The sequence below is a fragment of the Platalea leucorodia genome (assembly GCF_965183815.1).
Source record: "Platalea leucorodia genome assembly, chromosome: 2".
Taxonomy (NCBI): Eukaryota; Metazoa; Chordata; class Aves; order Pelecaniformes; family Threskiornithidae; genus Platalea; species Platalea leucorodia.
In genome coordinates this window covers 100,487,938-100,500,245 of record NC_138824.1, presented here as the reverse complement: position 1 = coordinate 100,500,245, position 12,308 = coordinate 100,487,938, and the positions used below count along the sequence as shown (strand labels likewise).

Genomic DNA, 12,308 nt, shown 5'->3' with positions numbered 1-12,308 from the left:
CAAGTGAAACCCTGGCTAAATTTTTATTGCATCAACTGCACTCACTGTACCGCTGGCCACTTTTCAGCCATATCCTACAGTGTTAGCCTGGAGGTGGTAGGGGGCAGAGAGGAGGTTATGAGCGCCAAGAAAAGAGACATTCTTAATTTGTACGTATATACTGCAAGCATTGCTCCAGCAGTAAGTTCTGGCCCAAAACTTATTTAAGGAAGACATAGATTTTGGCAAGGTATTAGCTTAAAAAATGGAAATCTGTTTTTCTGGAGGTGCTAAACACCTGCAATTCTCATGGACTTTCAGTGAAGCTATCAGTGTTCAGATCATCTGGAAGTCAGGTCTGCGATAACTTTTTAATCTCAGTAATCTGGAGCATTGCACAAATTTTAAGATTAGTCTTTGGGGAGCTCTATAATCTGTTTTGTAAAGCAAAAGTAAATATCAGTCTGAAGTAAAATGGAAGTAGCTGGGAACACTGTGCCATTTGATGGTGTCCCATTAGCAGGTAATATGAAAACTGAAAGTGGATTAACGGCTTCTGTTTTCAGACTGAAGGGATGTTAGCCATACAGCTTTCCAAAACTGTAAAAATAGCCTTGTTAAGAAAATCAGGTTTCCCAAAGTTATGCAGCATTTTGTGTTCTTATATTTTGCTCTTAACATCCCCACACATACTGCAGGACACCTGTCCAAACCAGTTTCATGTTAACCATAAAATCTTTACTTCACTGAATATGCAAGACAGGAACACTGTGAAATGACTGGGTTCCCACACGCGTCCCTTTATGTGCCTTGCAATGCTTTGATAAACTTACATTTCTCAAACACAAGGGTCTGGGCTCCCTATAGAAATGACGGGCTTCTGTGGCCTGTGCTATACGAAAAACCACACAAGGAAAGGAACGTAATCTGATGCTCCTTTCTTGTCTTAACATCCAGCCTCTGTCGATCTTTTTTTTAAGACTGTGCAGAGAGATTACCCAATAAAGCACAGAGAGTTTCACTTTATGAACAGAAGTATTTTTAGGGTTCTCTGAACTGAGCTAAATGACTGACATATTTTTAAAAAGCATAACGCAGACCAAAAAAAACCAAAGAGGCAAGTAAGAATGAAACAGGATGGAGCACACGTCCTGTTTTCGACATGCAACACCATCTTTAACTAGCTTTGAAGCACTACATCCTCTTTGCAGAGCATTTAGTAACCCCCTTCTGAAGCAGGTTGCTTTTCTGGAAGTGGGATGTCGTGGGCATTTGCCCATGTCTCTGAGGGGATTGCCAAACCTGTGGACAAGGGTGGATTTCACTGAAAAATACACATGGCTACTGGGAAAATTCAAATGCCAGGGCTTTTTTGGATAGGGATAATATTTATGTGCACTTTCACCATGCTGAAGCTGGATGCGTTCTCCAGTGAAACTAAACTCTCTGAGACATTTGGAACAACAGCTAAAATTTCATTTGTTTTGGAGCTGCCTACTAGACATTTGAAAGTGATCAAAAGCATGTTTATCCTTTTTTTTTTTTTTTGACACGAGCTGTCCTTCCATCACTGTCTCCTTTAAATAAATTAAAAGAGTTATGAAATGGTTTTTAGAAAAAGACGGAACCTTGCAACCTGGGAATACATTTGTTGACTTGCTGCTCTGGGGGCACAGCCATCGGGCAGCTGCCTCTCCCTGTCAGCATCGACTGCTGCATCACTCGGTGGCAGTCTCGGAGCGCACATTCTACACAGCACTTGGGGATTTTCTGCGTTGCGTGGCCATCCCTGTGCCTAGCTCTGCTGCAGGTTTGCAGGCTCGGGGAAGCACAAGGTCTCAGGTCGGTGCTGGCCAGGAGAGGGAGCTTCGCAATGACTTGGCCAAGCAACGATGCCAACCCAGCTAGCCAGTGCCATAGCCAAATGTCAACTCTCCACTCACCCCGAGTGCCAGGGTCTCTGCCCTGCTACATCTGCAGCAGCTGTATCTGCACAGATGAGCAGTTTTCATCTCTCTCTCTGCTGAGAGCTACCCCAGGCTGTAATTACATGGCCACAGGGAAGAGGCGAGAGTACCCGTTACCTCCCCCACCTCGAGCCACCCACCCATGCACTTTAGACAAAACTTAAGTTCATTACGTGAGACTTTCTCAGCCAGACTCAGCCAGAATCACTGCAGAACCGACACATTTTCTGTCAGCTCAGCTTGCCTTCTTTCCCTGGTCTTGTACCAGCACAGAAGCTAGCCCATGGACTCAGACTGATGTAGACTAACCTGGTTTGAAATACAGGACTAGAAACGACATCGGGCACATGTGCCACAGTACAGCAAAAATGCTAAAATGCCAAATGAAACCACACCTAGAAGCCTGGCATGTGCAGATTTCAACAAGCCAGCAACATCTCTATCACCATCTTGAAGACCTTGCACCTCTTGGTTGCTTGAAGTTTGCCAAGAGACCTGCTGCAGGGCTAGCTGGGAGCTCATGTCCTGTCTGAGTGTGATACTTCAGAAAGTTTTCCTCCTGTGTGGGGCTTCAAACCTTCAAACCTTCCCAGCAGGTAGGGGGCTTGCCCTGGTGGCCAGGATGAGCCATACCTAGGACGTGAAGGTTGCACAGCGCTAGCCACTGAGCAGCTGGTTCTCCCAGCTTCTCCTGTTGGAGTGGGTCCCGTCTGCAGGGATAGCTGAGTACAACTGGAGCAGGGACAGGACTGGGGCCTCCCACATCCAGGCAGGGCTGCAGAGGCAGTCTCTAGTTTGACCTGATGTCCCACCCCAGAAGCTGAAGGATGTTTTCTGGTCAAAACCAGTACATATGTTTTTGTGAAAAGCTTTAATTTTGATGAACTGACATTTTCTAACAACAAAAAAAAAATGTGTGTGTGTAAAATTACCTACTATTTCTCATCTTAGCCAGAAGGACAGATGTGATCTGGGGAGCCAAAGAAGCACCATCAGAGAGGGCCCTGACAAGTATGGGTCATGAATTTGAGTCATTTATTAGACTTCTCCAGTGCCAGGCAGCTGCCTGGAAAGCACCAAACCTGCAACCTCTGTATCTGAACCCTGCAAAGCCAGAATTCCTACAGGCCATGCAGACAAGGACAAACAGACACCACAGACACACCATGACTCATTAGCTTTTGGAGCAAAATCTTTCCCAGATCCCCATTTAGCAATCTGTTGCTCAAGTGCTTTTGGAGATTTGGTGACTAGTTTAAAGGTAGGACTGGAACCCCCAGGAAGCAAACCACAGTGTCTGGGTAGCCTCTGCTGCAATGACATGGAGCCTGAACCCACTGTGTGCTGAAGTATTTGGGTAGTGGTAACACCCCAGCGCTACAGACACATTGCTGTATCCTCCCCACTAGCATGCTACTCAACGGGAGATCCATGGCTATGGGGATGGAGAGGACAAAGCCCAGAAAACCCAGGCTGAGAATGGGTTTGCTCTTTGCCCCCACACCAATCTTTCCCACAGCTCCTGGCAGAAGGAAGAGGGACAAGAGAAGGGTGGGAGGGAGAGAGCAAGGGCCATCTTTCACGTTTGCTTGTGGCCAAGCTGAACCAGGACCATCATGCTTTTTCCAGATGTGAAAGGAATGCCACAACAAATACTGTCAGCTTTCCATTACTGCCAGGCACGCTCCCACCCTGCACAGCAGGGACCATAACACAGCCTCACTGGTGGTGGCACCAATGGGATAACTCTTCAGATGTGCTCACTCTAACAAGACCTACTCAAGCCCTGCAGACCCTACTCTGTGAAGCTTTCCCACCACAAGAAGAGAGAAAATTAGAAGCCAAAGCCAAATCCCACCTCACAGTCACCTCTCCACCTTCACTGATTTATTCACCCATGCAGCACCTCCAACAGACCAAGGCATGAAGAAAGCAGAAAGCTTCATGGTGATGATGACGTCCCACTAAGGCTGTGTTTCCCTTCAGCATGCCAGGGGAGAGTCCTAGGTGAAAATCTATAACAGACAGTGACAGGGGGTGTACAAAGTCTGAGCAGGTCCCTTAGTGAAGCTATAGAAGGATATAGAAGATCCTTTCTGCCCTTCTCATTCTGCTCTGCTCGCTAGTCTCTGAGAGACATGTCTGCCATTATTCTCATTTGGAGGTTGTTGTACCTCTGAAGAAGGGAAGGTTTATTGTTCAGGCTTCTTAACAGCTGTAGCCATTACAGATTGCTGGTGCCTTTGCTTTGGGAGGAAGCATCCTTCCCATTTTGTACCCTCCACCACTCTTCTGGTTCCTGTTGCCTGCCCAATAATGTTGATTAGGCTTCAGGGCAGAAGCAGCATTTTGCACTTTCTTCTAAGACAGGGTTTCAATTGCGGAGAAAACTCAACCTTGCTTTCTTTAATAATTCACATGGCAGTATTGTGTGGATACTCTTAACTGCTACTTAAAAGTAATTAATTGATTTTCTGACATATCAGTTAACAATGTATTGCACTGACATGAAGTTGTGATTCTGCTGTTGATCAGACTGGATGACTAGATGCATCATACTCAGTTCAGGAGCTGAGCTTAAAAGACTCTAAATATATTCTGCTATAAAAGGAAAGGCATTTTACATGTAGTGTTGTCTAAAACTTGTGTCCATATGCTGCCTCCAATGCTGTCAGAGTAAAGTATTTCATTGTTATTTACAGTAGACCAATAGTATTTAAATTTAGAACATCCGGTAGGTATGAAAACACAATTTCTGTCAGCTGGAGACAATAGCACATGTTGAACTGCAGAAAGAAGGGAGTCTGCAGAAGGGCTTTATATGCGTATATATAGCCAGACTGGGAGAGGTGGCTGGAGCATCTCCTTTCTCCATACTAAGTTGCCTACCCTGTTTGAAACCCAGGAGCACTACAGATGTATATATGGATGAATCTGAAGCAGGAAGACAAAAAGACAGAACCCATTTCTGGAGATTAACAGTGGTTTATACAGCTTTTTATCTTTACAGTAAGTCACCAGTTCTAATAAACTCCAGGGCTGGGTGGCAACAGCAGGTTAAATAAATTACTGTGGTCAAAATGTTCAAACCAGCCATATTCTTTTAGATAACTAAATAAAAGAAGACCAGCTTTTTCTGGCTTTAATGAAATTATCTAAGGAACTTATGACCACTTATTATGCTCCACAATCACAAATTCAGAAATCTACTGTTTAATTACTTAGGCTTGAAAACTCTGACCTGGATAGATAGTGCATGGGGAACACTACTGGAAATATTTTCATTCATTATAGAGGATATGAGCTTACTTGCTTGTGATCTCTGCTTTGATATAGGTAATCCCATCATGGATAACTTAGAAGGTCAAATCCCTAACTTTTATGTGTTCCAGAATACTTCACATGTTGAACACTGTTTTGCTTCTGTTCTCAAGAGTCTTTTTTATCCTTCTTTCCCTTGCTACAAAATCCTACAGAAACATAAGTTGAGGAATAGACCAATTCTCTTCTAAAAATGTTCTTTTAATAGATATTTTATGGATATTTTATGTTAAAGTGTTTGTGGGGAGAAGTAAGTACTTTCATTGTATCAGCTGTAAAAACGGGGAAAAACCGAGAAGCTTTCTGGCGCGCAAACCCTTCTTCAGTTATTTATATCCATATTTATCTCAAGAAAGCTTGCCATTTTTATCTTTCGTGTGTCAAGAATATGAGAACATTTCTTATACACACTCAGCCTTGTCACAAAATCTAGAAGCCACTACAGGAAATTAACTTCACCAAGACCATCCTGTTTATGCAATTACAGTATTAGCTGACTTGAATCTGCGTACACAGCACGGAACAGAGTCCCACACTGCGAAACAATCTCCACCCTCAGAATTATTTATCACCAATCCTCTCCTGAGATTTGACCATTAAAAATACCTGCAACCCTGTTACGACTTATTTTAACTTCAGAAGAAGAGCGAGAGAAGAATGGCGGCAGCTTCAGCAATGAGCATTTTGTGGGGTGTTTAGCTTCAGAATAAATGAGTTTTGAAAAAGAAGAGAGGTCATGAATTATTAACCGTCCCCTCTGTAGATGGGAGAAAGTGTTAAGATTTTGCTGAAGTCATGGATTGATTTTCTGACACAACAATTGAAAAGACGTGAAAGCAGCCACTTGGACGTTAGTCTCAGATATATGATCCATCGGTAAATGGGATTCCTCCTCTCACTTACCAGCACTGCTCATGCGCCATTGATTATGCTGTATTATATAGCCCACAGTAATACTTATTACTGTGGAACTTATTACTGTGGAGTAATACTTATTACTGGGAAGAAAGAGTGGGAAAAGTAGGCAAGAAATTGTAGGGTGGACGGATGAGTGAAAGAAAACAGACTAAAGAAATCCTGCTTTATAGAGCTGGACAAAATGTTATGGCCAAATTTTTTTTTGCCCACTGAAGTAACAGAGATATAGACTAAAATGACATTTCATGAATTTATGCCAATTTTTTAACTTATTTTTCTCAAGGAGGAGTGAAAAATATGAAAATTAAATACTTTACAACTGTTTTCAGAATGAAATTTTTAATCAAATATTTTTACTGGAAATAATACTTTGCATTTAACTTTATTTTGAAATTGTTCTAAAAGCCTTGGCAGCTGAAACCATAACTCTTAGGGTTTTTTTCTTAGTTCTAGATTAATTTTTTAAAGTAATTTGCCAAAATTCTTAACGATTTGCTTTGAGTCAACTCAAAATAGAGTATTTTGTGAGGTTTTCTACAATTGCCATTTTTTTTTTTTTTTTTTTACACCGACAGAACAGCTACAGCCACTCTATCTAGAAACAATTCACCTTTCTGAAATACCTGACTTCTTTGTACGTCTCTCTGACTGTTCCTGTCAGCCAGAACAGGGATGCTGGACACCACTGGTCTCATCCTTTCCAAGTGCCGCTTTCTTCTCTCCTCTTAATTATAAATGTAGATGTGGAAGGAACAGCATAACCTGAAGGGCTTCCTCACCAGCCTGACCAAAAGTCAGAATGAAAATGGAGCATCTTTCAAGCCTTTACCTCAGTTTAGTATTTCAAACCCCAAACTCACAGAAGGACACACCAAAATGTTATTACTCCAGACCAGCATAAGCAGCAAAGGCCTAGGTGCTTTCCTATTATTTCACTTTTTATAGGAGAAAAAAAGGCACATGCCTTTCTAGAAATGATTGTAGGCTCATGAAAAGAGCAAGCCACCTTTAGCCTTTCTGTGACCAGCCTTTGGAGCCTGGAGCAGCAAGAAGGAAAAGTAGAAGTCTATCCTTCATAGATTTTTGAACATATGCGGCAAAGCAGAAGGTGAAGAGATTATGGAAACTTTGGAAATTTGCTGAATGATGTCAGATTTAAGGTAACAGACAGCATTCTGGAGTCGACATATTGGTATTTGAACGACTCCGGTTTCATATGTGGCTTCTTTTAAAAAAACTTATTATTTGTCATCTTCTTGGTGATCTTCCATTTTATGATTCACTAACAGTCTGGAGTTACTAACTTTTGGTGGATACAGTGGGAATGATGATCTGTACTGGAGTCAGATGTCAATTTTTCAATGCAATATTTTTTTCACATGCTGATTTATCAAGTTCGATCTTTTAATGACAAAAAGGACCTGCTTCAGACAATTTTCCTTGAAAATATTTTGAAAATAGTCTGAATTTTTTTTTAATAGTTGACATTGTGTTTCCTTATTTTTTAAGGGAAAAGAACACTTTCTGGTTTGAAATATTTTGAAATTAAGTTTGTGATGGTATTTTCTGTGGTTTAAGATTAAACACAGTACATAAGTATGAGTGACATTTTATATTTATTTTTGTTTTATGAAATATTACTGGGAATTTTGTTTCAGGGGAAACTGTCTGCGTATGCATGTGGGTGGGGAGGAAGATCTTTTCACCCAGCTGTGCCCTGAACATCTTGACTGCCTTCAGAATCGTGTTAAAATGGTTCCTGGCATTAGGTGGTGCAAACCACTGTCATAATTTGCCCTGAATTAGATTAGGTGAGAGCAGCAAGGAATAACATCCCTTTATTTATGCTGCCATTTCCCTTGAGGGCTGATTGCTGCTTTCCTTCCATCCAAAGAGTGTGAAGCAGAAAATTATACAAGGACATATATATGCTATACTAGCAGCATTTCAGCACTGCAGGCTTGGTGAAGAAGGAATCACAAATTCGGTGAGTTTGTTCGCCAGCAACGGTGAGAAGAAAACTGGGATGCGAGGTGGCAGCACGCTACAGCTGGCGATGCGAAGGTGAGGCACCGACTCCTGCAGCCAAGACCCCTGCCCGTGCCGGGGAGACCCCCCTGGGAAGCCGTCTCTCAGCCCAGTCACACACCGGGGCTCCCCTCTGCAAAGCCTCAAGCGGGGACAGTGCTGACCTCTTTGTGTAAAAAGGGATTTGCAGAGCCAGGCACTGGGACAAGGGTTTAAAACAATGGCGAGCTTATCTGCAACGCAGAAAGCCAATGACTTTAGCACGGTTCTGATGGCAGATAAAAGCAAGGCAGAGCCTGGTAATAAAAGATGACGTGAAGATATGGTCAGGAAAAGTTTAGAGCACATTGGAAGGATCGATTAATACCAATTTTACAAGGAAATCTGCTGTATAAGAACAAGGCAATGATAGGTACCTCAGCGCTGAGTGAAAGATGAGGAACCCAGTGCAGAATTGTTCAAATTGTGTTTCCGAATTCCAGCAACAGTTTCACATTGCAGGAAAGGCAGCCTGCTTTGTGTGTTTGTGTGTTGCTGATGAGTTGCCTGTAGAAGAGTGTATTTGGTGGTCTTTGTTCAGTTCTTAGTGGTTTGTGTTCCACCACACATCTGGCTCCTTTCCAGTGGAGCATGAGTACTGAAAAAAAATCATTTAACTATTAGCATGGAGATAACAATATTTCCTTCTCCAATTGGGTGGTCTATTTTATAGCCAAACCAAAATTAGATCCAGGAAGTGACAGGTATTTCTGAGGCTAAAGCTTGATAGCACTGAACAGAAAATTCAGAAGGATGTGTCACACAATTCCCAGGAAGACGGAGGCTGGAAGTTTGCAAATGCATGCAAAGTAATGGAGGGAGAAGCACAGAGGAATATTGTAGCTCTGGAGAAAACACAGGGTGCTGATGTGTATTTCCACAGCATTTCTGCAAAGTGTAACCCGGACATAAATACGTAGTGCACACGTGCAGAAAGGATGCAGGGAAAACCTAATCCCTGGGTATGAACGATACGTATTTCAAATTGCATAGCTACCTCCATAACCATGAAACACACCATGATATCCACAGTCATCCAGAATTGCACTGATATCTCTTTTCAGGTAAGGGAACCAGGCGGTATAGAGGCTATACTGCTGCCTGACGTGAGGACAGTCGCACGCAAGCACACAGGAGGATGCGCTCTAGTGTCAGGTACGCCATGGACCTGAATTCTGCCTCCAGACGTTGTCACTGCTTGGTACCTGCTACGCAGGTATAACCGCTCAGAGCAACAAAGTGTTATAAAAGCTACTTATGGATCAGAAAAAAATATTTCCCTGCATCTAGCCCCTCTCCTTTCCCTGCTGCGCTAGATGCAGGCAGTGCAGCCCCTGTTCAGAAGCTGGTAGACATTTTGATGGTAATTCTTCATTAGGCAGCTGGCGCTCTGCAATACAGGTGATGCTCCATGCAGAACAACGATTAGTATTGCTAGATGTTTGAAGAGTGCCTGATAAGGGAGACCATAGATGACTCCCCTGCACTAAAAGCCCTTGCCCCTGAAACCTCGGAGGCTTCCAGCAAAGTCTAAGTAACGGCTGAAGGCCATAGAGCTGAAGGCAGATGGTTAAAGCTGCTGAATCCCTGAAGAATCAGGGAAATATAAAAGTAAAAAAAAAAAAGGTGTGCAGATTACAAGTGCACAGAGCACATTATCCTTTCTTGTCAAAAAAGTAATAAATAACAGTATTAAAAAAAATGATCACCAGGAGAGTGAACCAGTGGCAGCACTGATCTTTACAGAGTCTCACAGGCCCCAGAAATGCACCTGCTGGGCTGTAGCCTCCCAGAACTCCCCTGAATGACTGAGGGGCCCCGTGCTTGGGCATGGCTCCCCCATCTGCACGGGCTGCCTGCTGGGGGCTGTGTGCATGGGCATCACTGGGAGTCCTGTGCCTGAGTCCGGGTCACCTCTGAGCCACCGGTCAGGGAGGCCTCCAGTGTGTCTAGATCCCACCATGAGTCACGGGAGGGAGACAAAGCATTAGCTGCCATTTTGATGAGCTTTCCCCTGACTCCTTTGCTCCAAGCAAATTTAGCCCTCTGTTTTTTTTTTTTTTTTTTTTTCCTTCTTCCTACCTCTGCTCACGAGGTTGCTGGGAACATTTGTGGAAAATCCAGCATGGGTGGGAAAACACCGTGCCGAGATCCAGCACAATCCTGCCTGCTTTTTGCGTGCTACATTTTGCTGTTGCTGTGACCACCGTAAGGATTTTGCTTTCTCCAGCAAACAAGGGCAGGCCGGGCTCGGCGGGCTCAGTGCCTGAGAGGTGTGCCTTTCTCTGCTAGTCCATGCAAATGCCACACAAATTTTCTGAGCTCCTTCCTTGCTAGGGGGTGGTGGGGTGTCCTGCGGAGCAGCAGCAGCAGGTAATGGCTGCTGCACTGCCATGCAAATCTAGCAGGGGGGCTTGTTTGGTTTCCTTTAGGGGGAAGCACCCCGTGCTTGGTGCAAGGCAGAGCAGTCTAGAAATCTATGTCTACCAAACTGGATAGCCAGATACAACCACCCTGCCGTTACGTGCGGGACAGCAGCAGAAGGATGCACGCTGGCTGACCACAGCTCCTCCTCCACACAGGGTTTTCAAGTTACACATAGCCGTGAGCTTCCCACAGTTTTCCATATGATTATTCCCTGCTTATGTTTTGCTGGAGGTCAGCATGAAAAGTACTTGAAGATTCATAATGAGAGCACTTGAGTTTCTGCTTATTGAACCTAGCGCTGTATGGTCTGACCAACAAGGCAGCAGTTCAATCAAAGGGAGCGTACGGAGGAAGAACTGGTACCTTGCTGGAGCTGAAGCATGGGGACCCACATTTCATTTACCAAAAGTGGTTGCTCTCCATTTCATCATCCTAGAAATGACGGGGGCATTAAATTGTATCCATACATAGAGGGAAAAATGAAAACATATAAAACATGTAGGAGTCAGCTTAAGATACAGATGCTGAATGTTTGGAAAAGCTGGTGACCTGTTTTAAGCACATTCACTATAGACTGATTTCTCAGCAGTTTCTTGTAAACAAAGTTTATCTTTTGGTTTGATAAAAGTTGAGGGGCAGATAAGTAAGACTGCCAGTGTTCTTGGCAATATTTTATAAGTTGGTCCCTGCATTTCATGTCCCTGTGGCAAATGGATATATTTTGGCTGAAATCCTGACACCACTCAAATGAATGGCAAAACTCCTCCCTTCCTTAGGTGATCCTCTGGCATCAGAGATGTGCCGTATGTGTTCAGGATTACTCTGCCCGCTCAGATTAGTGGATCCCATCCTGCTAGCACCGCTCTGTGCCCAGCACCTACTGGGATGCACCCCAGGGTGCACAGAAAGCATGCGAGTGGCTTCAAGGCAGCAGCAAACCCTCGCTACGGCAGAGATCAGCTGTGCAATCTCCTGTATGGGATGTCTCCATGGGCTAGTTATAAAAACACTCCTCAGCAATAATATAGATGAAGCTGATCTTTCTAGGGACAGGGAACGGATGGAGTGACCCTTGAGGTCCCTTCCAGCCCTGCTCTTCTAAGATATTACAAAATTTTCTTATAAATCCCATCAGCTGGGTTGTGATCCCCCTCTCTGAGCTCAGTGAATCAGGGACCGGTTGCTGACAGCAGCATATAAACCACTGTGTGTATGCATGTGTGTATGCATGTGTGTGTCCGTTCGTGTGTATGTGAGTGTACCAGTACATGTGTATGTGTAGTAGGCTACTTGATCTCCATTTACAACAGCCTTTGCCTGTCCTCATCAAAGATGGAGTGGTGAACAGAGATACAATGTAAAGGACACTGTGCTCACTTATTTTATACATTTGTAATCTCTACCCAGAATGCTTTTTTTAACAACACTCTCATTTCCATAAAATGTTTCAGATTAGAGAAGATCTTGGCTAAATTTAGCTTTTATGGAAGAAAGAATAAAACATAATTAACTGTTTAAAGAACAAAACACAAACCACATGAAGCAATGAAACTTGTTGGCGAGAAATCTAACAGTAGTGCTTGGTAGCAAACCCATCTCCTGCGGAACAGATGTTTGGGATTTTACACA

General features: G+C 43.5%; 1 protein-coding gene across 2 annotated transcripts in view; it reads right to left on the bottom strand.

Annotated features, from left to right (window-relative positions):
• Positions 1–12,308, bottom strand: part of RUNX1 (RUNX family transcription factor 1) — a 174,923-nt gene that overhangs the window by 96,502 nt on the left and 66,113 nt on the right. The gene's annotated exons all lie outside the window — the stretch shown is intronic.